Raw genomic sequence first — 8,913 nt, forward strand, 5'->3', positions numbered from 1 at the left:
GGAAACAATATATCCCCAAGTGCAGAATGAAGTGTATCCTAGGCACTGAAGTCAGTTTAGCATTTATTGCCCTAGTGTTTCAAAGTTAGGATTTGGGAAGGGTAAACACCTCCTAGATATGCACCGGTTCTATGGCAAGTAGAAGATTAATAGCATACAGGGCAGGCTATGCAGCAGAGAAAAGTAATTGATGGAGTTAATAATGAACTTAGAGGACTCATCATGGATATAACCCGTTTTTGTATGGACATTGCCATTGGGGGCTTCCACCACCAATATTAGCTTTATGCTTTTTTCAAATACAAAAGAAGAATAAAATGTACTACTTTAAAAACGAGATGGCCTCAATGGAACTGCCCTTGTTCTCACAGACGCCATACTGAAACATACAAAGATGGGTCCTCTAACTGACTCTACAGACCAGACTTGAATGTAACTCGTTCAACTACTGTAGCTGCCTTGAACGCAGCTCCTCTATTACATCAACGTGCACCAGCTACAACTCATTATCAATCAGCCTCCACAACTATATCTGACCAAGCTAACATTCCTCCTCCCTGTTCTGCAGTGCATTTTGTGTTACATGACATTGAAATAGAAAAAGTGAATTGATTAAGAAGAGGAAAAAAGGATTTGTTCATCTTTGCCAATGGAGCAATTCATACTAGTACTTGTGGTGATTACAACATGTGCTGTATGTCAAGGTGAGTTAGTCAGTGTGATGATGGTAATAATTATTTTATAGTCAAATGTATTTTGGGGATTTTTGTTCACTCACTTAACTTTTGCTAGACTGCATTTTGCACCATTTTTTAAAAAGTTGGGTGAAATGTAAAAGCTAAATTAAGACCACAGACTAAAGGTGTAATCAAGAAAGATGTTTTAATCAGGAAAAATCTGTTCTTGTTCTCTCTTTACATCAGGTAAAATGTTGACCTTTCCACAAGAGACCAACACAGCTCATGTGAGACTGACCTCTAGAGAGAGATTCACTGCTATCACCGTTTGTCTCCGGTAAACACTGACATCTCTTTGCTACTTGTATGGTGTTATCCATGACTGAACCTTAACCATTTCTCACCATGCTTAACCGTTTCTCCCATTCCCTCTATAGGGCTCTACAGGTACTTTTATCATCTTTAAGAGGATGTTGGCAGGTGAGATCGAACAACGTTCCAAGAACGGCGCAGCAGTCTTTGATGGCCAGGACTACACCCTCGACACCTGGCACTGTATCTGCTCCACTTTGGCCTCTGAGGGCTTGCACAGCTGTGGCTGCACAGAAAAGCAAGCACCAGGAAATTCTTCCAATCTGAAGCCATCAAAGAAAAACATAATCCTTGGACAGGTAGGATTAGTACAAAACATGGCTGTTTAAAATGAAACCCTATTCCCCATAGTGTTACTCTTGGCCACATACAGTAGAGCTCTAGTGAAATAAAGCATTCAACACTGAACATAACAGGAAGGCATTCTATTACTGAACACATTTTCCTGTTTCAGGAGCAGGTTAAGTTTGGCCGGCTTTTCGCCCGGCAGCAGTCGTTCATTGGCCTGCTGACGGATGTCCACATGTGGGACAACATGCTGTCTCCCTGTGAGATCCAGAGGTACACTAACCAGACAAACTTCACCCCTGGAAACGTTCTACAGATTGAGTACTGCTAGAGAACAAGCAGTCAGACTGTAACCATGAAAACGTTTAATCAACCAAATGAAGTTTCTATCATGCTTTCTGGTAACGTTCTGCAATTCTCAATTGAAATGCCACACCTACTTTCCGGATGGCTCATATCAGTTGTGCTGACATCGGGTGCAACTTTCACTGGGGATGACGGGAACATGACTCCACCCCCAGCCACATTCTGAAATAGCATTTTTTTTTAAAAATGTTTCCCTCTGGTATCATTGCACTGTAATACCAGCGCTCCAGTACCATGTCAACAATGAAGAGGCGACTCCGGGATGCAGGCCTTCTGAAACCAGCCTACCTGACCGCTCTTAAGCATTTGCATGGTCTTAAAGCACTCCAGTACCATGCATCCCGGAGTCGCCTCTTCACTGTTGACATTGATACTGGTGTTTTGCGGGTACTATTTAATGAAGCTGCCAGTTGAGGACTTGTGAGGCATCTGTTTCTCAAACTAGACACACTAATGTGCTTGTCCTCTTGCTCAGTTGTGCACCTGGGCCTCCCACTTCTCTTTCTATTCTGGTTAGAGCCAGTGTGCGCTTTTCTGTGAAGGGAGTAGTACACAGCATTGTAAGAGATCTTCAGTTTCCTGGCAATTTCTCGCATGAAATAGCCCTAATTTTTCAGAAGAATAGACTGAGTTTCAGAAGAAAGTGCTTTGTTTCTGTCCATTTTGAGCCTGTAATCTAACCCACAAATGCTGATGCTCCAGATACTCAACTAGTCTAAAGAAGGCCAGTTTTATTGCTTCTTTAATCAGAACAACTGTTTTCAGCTGTGCTAACGTAATAATCATAGCATTATTATCTCAGACCATAGCCCTGTCCAGCTAGATAACCGCTTTCCGGACAGTACAGTGTCACAACGCGCATGGCGACTTGACCCACTACTATCCTGTAGTGCCTTTAAAAAAAACATTTCAACTCACATTGATGTCTTTGTACAGATCAACTGCACCCCTGATGGGTCTCTCTCTACTGTGTGGGAGTCGTTAAAAGCATATCTAAGGGGCCAAATTATTTCATACACAGCGTATGACAACAAACAGCGCACCAGATGCTTATCGGAGCTAACTCAACTCATTCTAGACATGCCTCTTCTCCGACTCCTGAATTCTACAAAGAGATTGTCAAATTCCAATTGGTGTAGCAATCTGTCCACTAAACAAACGGAGCAGCTTCTGTTTTAAGTCGAGGCAAAACTTCTATGAACACGGAGAGAAATCTGGAAAGTTGTTATCTTACCAGCTTTGAAAATCCGCTGCTCGCAGCACCATACCTGAGATCTTTGTTGCAGCTGATTTAACTTCTACCAATCCCAAAGAAATCAATCAATTTAAGCAATTCTACTCTGCTCTTTACTCGTCAGAGGCTCTTCCTGACACCTCGTATGCATGCATTTCTAGACAATCTGGACATCCCCTGTCTCAATTCAGATGAACAAACCAACATGGATGCCTCAATAAGTGATGATGAAGCTACTCTGGCAGTCCAGTCCATGCAGAGCTGTAAAGCTCCTGGGCCTGAGGGCTTCCCTATTGAATTTTATAAAGCATTCTCCTCTAAATGATCCCCTATCCTCAGCTCAATGTAAAACGAAATCCTTTCTAGTCAGAAACTGCCACAGACACTTACCCAGGCGACTATTTCGATGTTGCTTAAAGACAAGAATCTCATAGACTGTGGCTCATACCGCCCTATAAGCCTTTTGTGCTGCGATTATGAAATTCTCACTAAGGTCCTCTCGTGCCGTTTGGAGACTGTGATGCCAAATATAATTAACTCTGACCAAACTGGATTTATCTCAGGTAGGCAATCTTTCTGTAATATGCTCCGGCTATTTAATGTTCATAATTCTGGGGGGGGGGGGGGGGCAGTGTTGCTGTCTATCCTCTTTCCTATTTGATATGGCTATTGAGCCTCTTGCTATTGCCCTGTGGGCAGAGGAGAGGATTAAGGGGCAACATAACTCACAAGGTGTCCTTACATGCAGACAATCTTATTTTATACATCGCTAAGCCTGTGGAGTCTATACCCTATCTCTTGGACATGCTACAAGGTTTTGGGACATTCTCTGGTTATAAGTTAAACCTAACAAAAAGCGTGCTCCTCCCCATTAATCAGTTAGCAGAAGGACTTGGGTATGCCAATTTCCCATTTAAGGTGGCGCATCAGGTGTTTAGTTATTTGGGGATAAAGATCACGTGCTCATTTAAGACGCTTCAAAACACTCCTGGTGCGCACTAAACAGGATTTCATAAGGTGGTCGTCTTTTCCCATTTCATTAACGGGTCGCATTAATTCTGTTAAGATGACTGTACTACCTACTCTAGGTTTTTGTACTTATTCCAAATGATTCCCATGTTTCTGCCAGAGTCGATGTTCAAACAACTGGACAGCTACATTTCCAACTTAATTTGGAATAAATCAAATTCACAAATGAGAAAGGTAGATCTAGAGACCTAAGCCCGCGGGGCCTATACATTTCTTTTTTACACTATTACTACTACTGGTCAGCAAATATATCTAAATGTGTTAATTGGGTTTCTACATTTGAAAACAAGGATGGCCCAACTTGGATCATGGAGTTAGTCAAGCCTTCCAACTTCTCCTGTCTTGCTCCCCAATGCCCATGAACCTTGGCACCCATGTTTTGAAACTCATTGTTAAGAACTCCCTTAAAATCTGGTCCCAATTCCGAAGTCACTTTAGCCTTAAACAAGCAAGCGGCTTCTCTCTAACATCTAATCATCTCTTCCCAGCGTCACAGATTGACATGGCATTCCAGTTCTGGCATAGGAACGGTCTGGTCTTTTTTTGTGACCTATTTGTTGATAAGACATTTGTCTCATTTGATACTCTGAGGGTTGACAATATTCCCAATACCCACTTTTAGATGCCTGCAATGAATCCACCTTCCTATGCAATTACAAAATCTGCATGGGAGCAAGACATAGTTGAAGTTTACATACACTTCAGCCAAATAAATTGAAATTCCATTTTTCACAATTCCTGACATTTAATCTTTGTAAACATTCCCTGTTTTAGGTCAGTTAGGATCACCACTTTATATAAGAATGTGAAATGTCAGAATAATAGTAGAGAGAAGGATTTATTTCAGCTTAAATTTCTTTCATCACATTCCCATTGAGTCAGAAGTTTACATGCACTCAATTAGTATTTGGTAACATCGCCCTAAACAATTTAAACTTGGGTCAAGCATTTCGTGTAGCCTTCCACAAGCTTCCCTCAATAAGTTGGGAGAATTTTGGCCCATTCCTCCTGACAGAGCTGGTGTAACTGAGTCAGATTTGTAGGCCTCCTTGTTCGCACAAGCTTTTTCAGTTCTGCCCACATTTTCTATGGGATTGAGGCCAGGGCTTTGTGATGGCCACTCCAATACCTTGACTTTGTTATCCTTAAGCCATTTTGCCTCAACTTTGGAAGTATGCTTGGGGTCATCCATTTGGAAGACCCATTTGCGACCAAGCTTTAACTTCCTGACTGATGTCTTGAAATGTTGCTTCAATGTATCCACAATTTTCCTCCCTCATGATGCCATCTATTTTGTGAAATGCACCAGTCCCTCCTGCAGCAAAGCACCCCCACAACATGATGCTGCCACCCCCGTGCTTCACGGTTGCGATGGTGTTCTTCGGCGTGCAAGCCTCCCCCTTTTTCCTCCAAACATAACAATGGTCATTATAGCCAAACAGTTCCATTTTTGTTTCATCAGACCAGAGGATATTTCTCCAAAAAGTACGATGTATGTCCCCATGTGCAGTTGCACGTGCTTGACGTGCTTCTACACCTGCATTGCTTGCTGTTTGGGGTTTTAGGCTGGGTTTCTGTACAGCACTTTGATATATCAGCTGATGTAAGAAGGGCTATATAAATACATTGAATTTGATTTAACAGAAAGCCTCCTACTTTCTACAATTTTAGGTGCATGTGGATAGTGTTTAGTCTGAAACATGCCATTAAGTTATCCTGACATTTGCACCTCACCATTGTTACAGCCCCCACCACCCTTTGTCTCTTATGTCCTGTTTCTTTGCTCTGTCTGGGGTGCCAAATGACTTATACCTCTGTCAATTTGCATCTGAGTCAGTGTGGTACATTAGCAATGGTTAAATCAATCACATTCTTAAATTATAAGGATGTGGAACTGATTGTCAGTCCATGTCTTTATGGGACTACTCGCCATGCTCCACTCCCAATCTGTGTACCTTCATCTCAGCTGATTTACTAGCTGACAGTACAGTCGTGGAAAAAAGTATTGAGAATGACACATATTAATTTCCACAAAGTTTGCTGCTTCAGTGTCTTTAGATATTTTTGTCAGATGTTACTATGGAATAATGAAGTATAATTACAAGCATTTCATAAGTGTCAAAGGCTTTTATTGACAATTACATGAAGTTGATGCAAAGAGTCAATATTTGCAGTGTTGACACTTCTTTTTCAAGACCTCTGCAATCCGCCCTGGCATGCTGTCAATTAAATTCTGGGCCACATCCTGACTGATGCCAGCCCATTCTTGCATAATCAATGCTTGGAGTTTGTCAGAATTTGTGGGTTTTTGTTTGTCCTACTGCCTCTTGAGGATTGACCACAAGTTCTCAATGGGATTAAAGTCTGGGGAGTTTCCTGGTCATGGACCCAAAATATAAATGTTTTGTTCCCCGGGCCATTTTGTTATCACTTTTGCCTTATGGCAAGGTGCTCCATCATGCTTGAAAAGGTATTGTTCGTCACCAAACTGTTCCTGGATGGTTGGGAGAAGTTGCTCTCGGAGGATGTGTTGGTACCACTCTTTATTCATGGCTGTGTTCTTAGGCAAAATTGTGAGTGAGCCCACTCCCTTGGCTGAGAAGCAACCCCACACATGAATGGTCTCAGGATGCTTTACTGTTAGCATGACACAGGACTGATGGTAGCGCACACCGCTCAAACAATCGGAAAGGGGATTCATCAGAGAAAATGACTTTACCCCAGTCCTCAGGAGTCCAATCCCTGTACCTTTTGCAAAATATCAGTCTGTCCCTGATGTTTTTCCTGGAGAGAAGTGGCTTCTTTGCTGCCCTTGACACCAGGCCATCCTCAAAGTCTTTGCCTCACTGTGCGTGCAGATGCACTCACACCTGCCTCCTGAACTAGCTCTGTACTGGCGGTGCCCCGATCCCGCAGCTGAATCAACTTTAGGAGATGGTCCTGGCACTTGCTGGTCTTTCTTGGGTGCCCTAAAGCCTTCACAACAATTAAACCACTCTCCTTGAAGTTCTTGATAATCCGATAAACGGTTGATTTAGGTGCAATCTTACTGGCAGCAATATCCTTGCCTGTGAAGCCCTTTTTGTGCAAAGCAATGATGATGGCACGTGTTTCCATGCAGGTATCCATGCATGATTCCAAGCACCACCCTCCTTTTGAAGCTTCCAGTCTGTTATCTGAACTCAATCAGCATGACAGAGTGATCTCCAGCCTTGTCCTCGTCAACACTCACACCTGTGTTCTTGCGGATCATTGGGATGCTACCGTCCCACCTGCCCAACATCCGGTGAAATTGCAGTGTGAAATTCAAATTACAAAAATTTAACATTCATGAAAATACAAGTGTTATACATCAGTTAAAATCTTAACTTGTTAATCCAGCAGCTTTGTCAGATTTTTAAAAGGCTTTACAGCGAAAGCACACCATGCGATTATCTAAGGACAGCGCCCGCACACAAAAGCATTACATACATTTCCACCCAAGCAGAGGCATGACGAAAGTCAGAAATAGAGATAAAATAAATCACTTACCTTTGAAGCTCTTCATCTGGTTGCAATCACAAGGGTCCCAGCTACATAACAAATGGTCCTATTGTTTGATAAAGTACTTCATATCCCCAAAAAGTATTTAATTGGCTCGCTTGACACAGTAATCCACCGGTTTCCCACATTCAAAATGCATACAAATGAATCCCGTAAATTACCAATAAACTTCTTCCAAACATATCAAACAACGTTCTTAATCAAGCCTCAGGTACCCTAATATGTAAATCAACGATCAAATTTAAGACGGAGAATACCGGAGACCATTACCGGAGATAAATAACGAAGTGCGCGCCCTCCCTGGAATGTGCAACAAACACTACAGCCAAAATGGGAGCCACTTAGAAAAACTACAAATTCTAGCTAATTTAAAAAAACAAGCCTGAAACTCTTTCTAAAGACTGACATCTAGTGGACGCCCTAGGAACTGCAATCTGGGAGGTATTCCTTTTATATTCCCTTTCCCAGCCATTGTAATCAGTGGTGAGCTGAAGAAAAAAAATCTGGATGGATTGTCCTTGGGTTTTTGCCTGCCATATCAGTTCAGCCATATCAGAGCACCATCGTGCTCCCTAACCAAGATGGCGTGTGTTTATGTACTAATTTAAAAATCAACAAATTGCGGGAAAATACACAATCGTGCATGACGCATTCTCAGTATGCAAAAATATGTTTAATAGTATGTGAATTTTTGAAAATGGATATGGTTTAAATGCCAGGATGTTACTCATTTCAGCTATTCATCTAGTAGATTTCGATGCAGACTTTTCCACAATGCATTGGAAGAGGTGTGCTGTGAGTGATAGGCCCTAGTTCTTTTCAAGTAGCCAAACAACAAACCTAGGCTACTTAATTGGGAAGATGACAAACAGCAAAGCTTCTGCGGTGGTGTTCAAATGTAGGCAAAGTTTTCTCCTTAAAATGATCACGAGTACCATTTTGCGTCATAGGCTATATCTTTGAAATACACATTTAAAAAAAAAAATGTTTAACCTAAAGTGGATTTCTGTTTTCTCATTAAAGTGTTTCTTAATCTCTTGGCTTTCATCAGAGATTTTAAACCAAACCCTCTTTTGATTTCTGAATGTGTCTGCACCAGGGACTCGGGATGTGACTGCGTTACTGATATCATGTTAATCAGGCCTTTTGATTTGAACATATGGATTGTTTTAGTTTTGTAGGCTAGGCCAGGGTTTCCAAAACTCGGTCCTTGTGTTGTTACAAGGTAGGGGTGGTATACAGAAGATAGCCCTATTTGGTAAATGACCAAGTCCATATTATGGCAAGAACAGCTCAAATAAGCAAAGCGAAACGACAGTACATTACTTTAAGACAGAATGGTCAGTCAATCCGGAAAATTTCAAGAACTTTGAAAGTTTCTTAAAGTGCAGTCGCAAAAACCAT

The 8,913-nt window shown here is 41.8% G+C and overlaps 1 pseudogene; it reads left to right on the forward strand.

Moving 5' to 3' along the window:
- The first annotated feature begins 649 nt into the window (after positions 1–649).
- On the forward strand, positions 650–1,668 carry LOC129837158 (serum amyloid P-component-like; annotated as a pseudogene).
- Positions 1,669–8,913: the final 7,245 nt, after the last annotated feature.

This window comes from Salvelinus fontinalis, chromosome 38 (assembly GCF_029448725.1).
Source record: "Salvelinus fontinalis isolate EN_2023a chromosome 38, ASM2944872v1, whole genome shotgun sequence".
NCBI lineage: Eukaryota > Metazoa > Chordata > Actinopteri > Salmoniformes > Salmonidae > Salvelinus > Salvelinus fontinalis.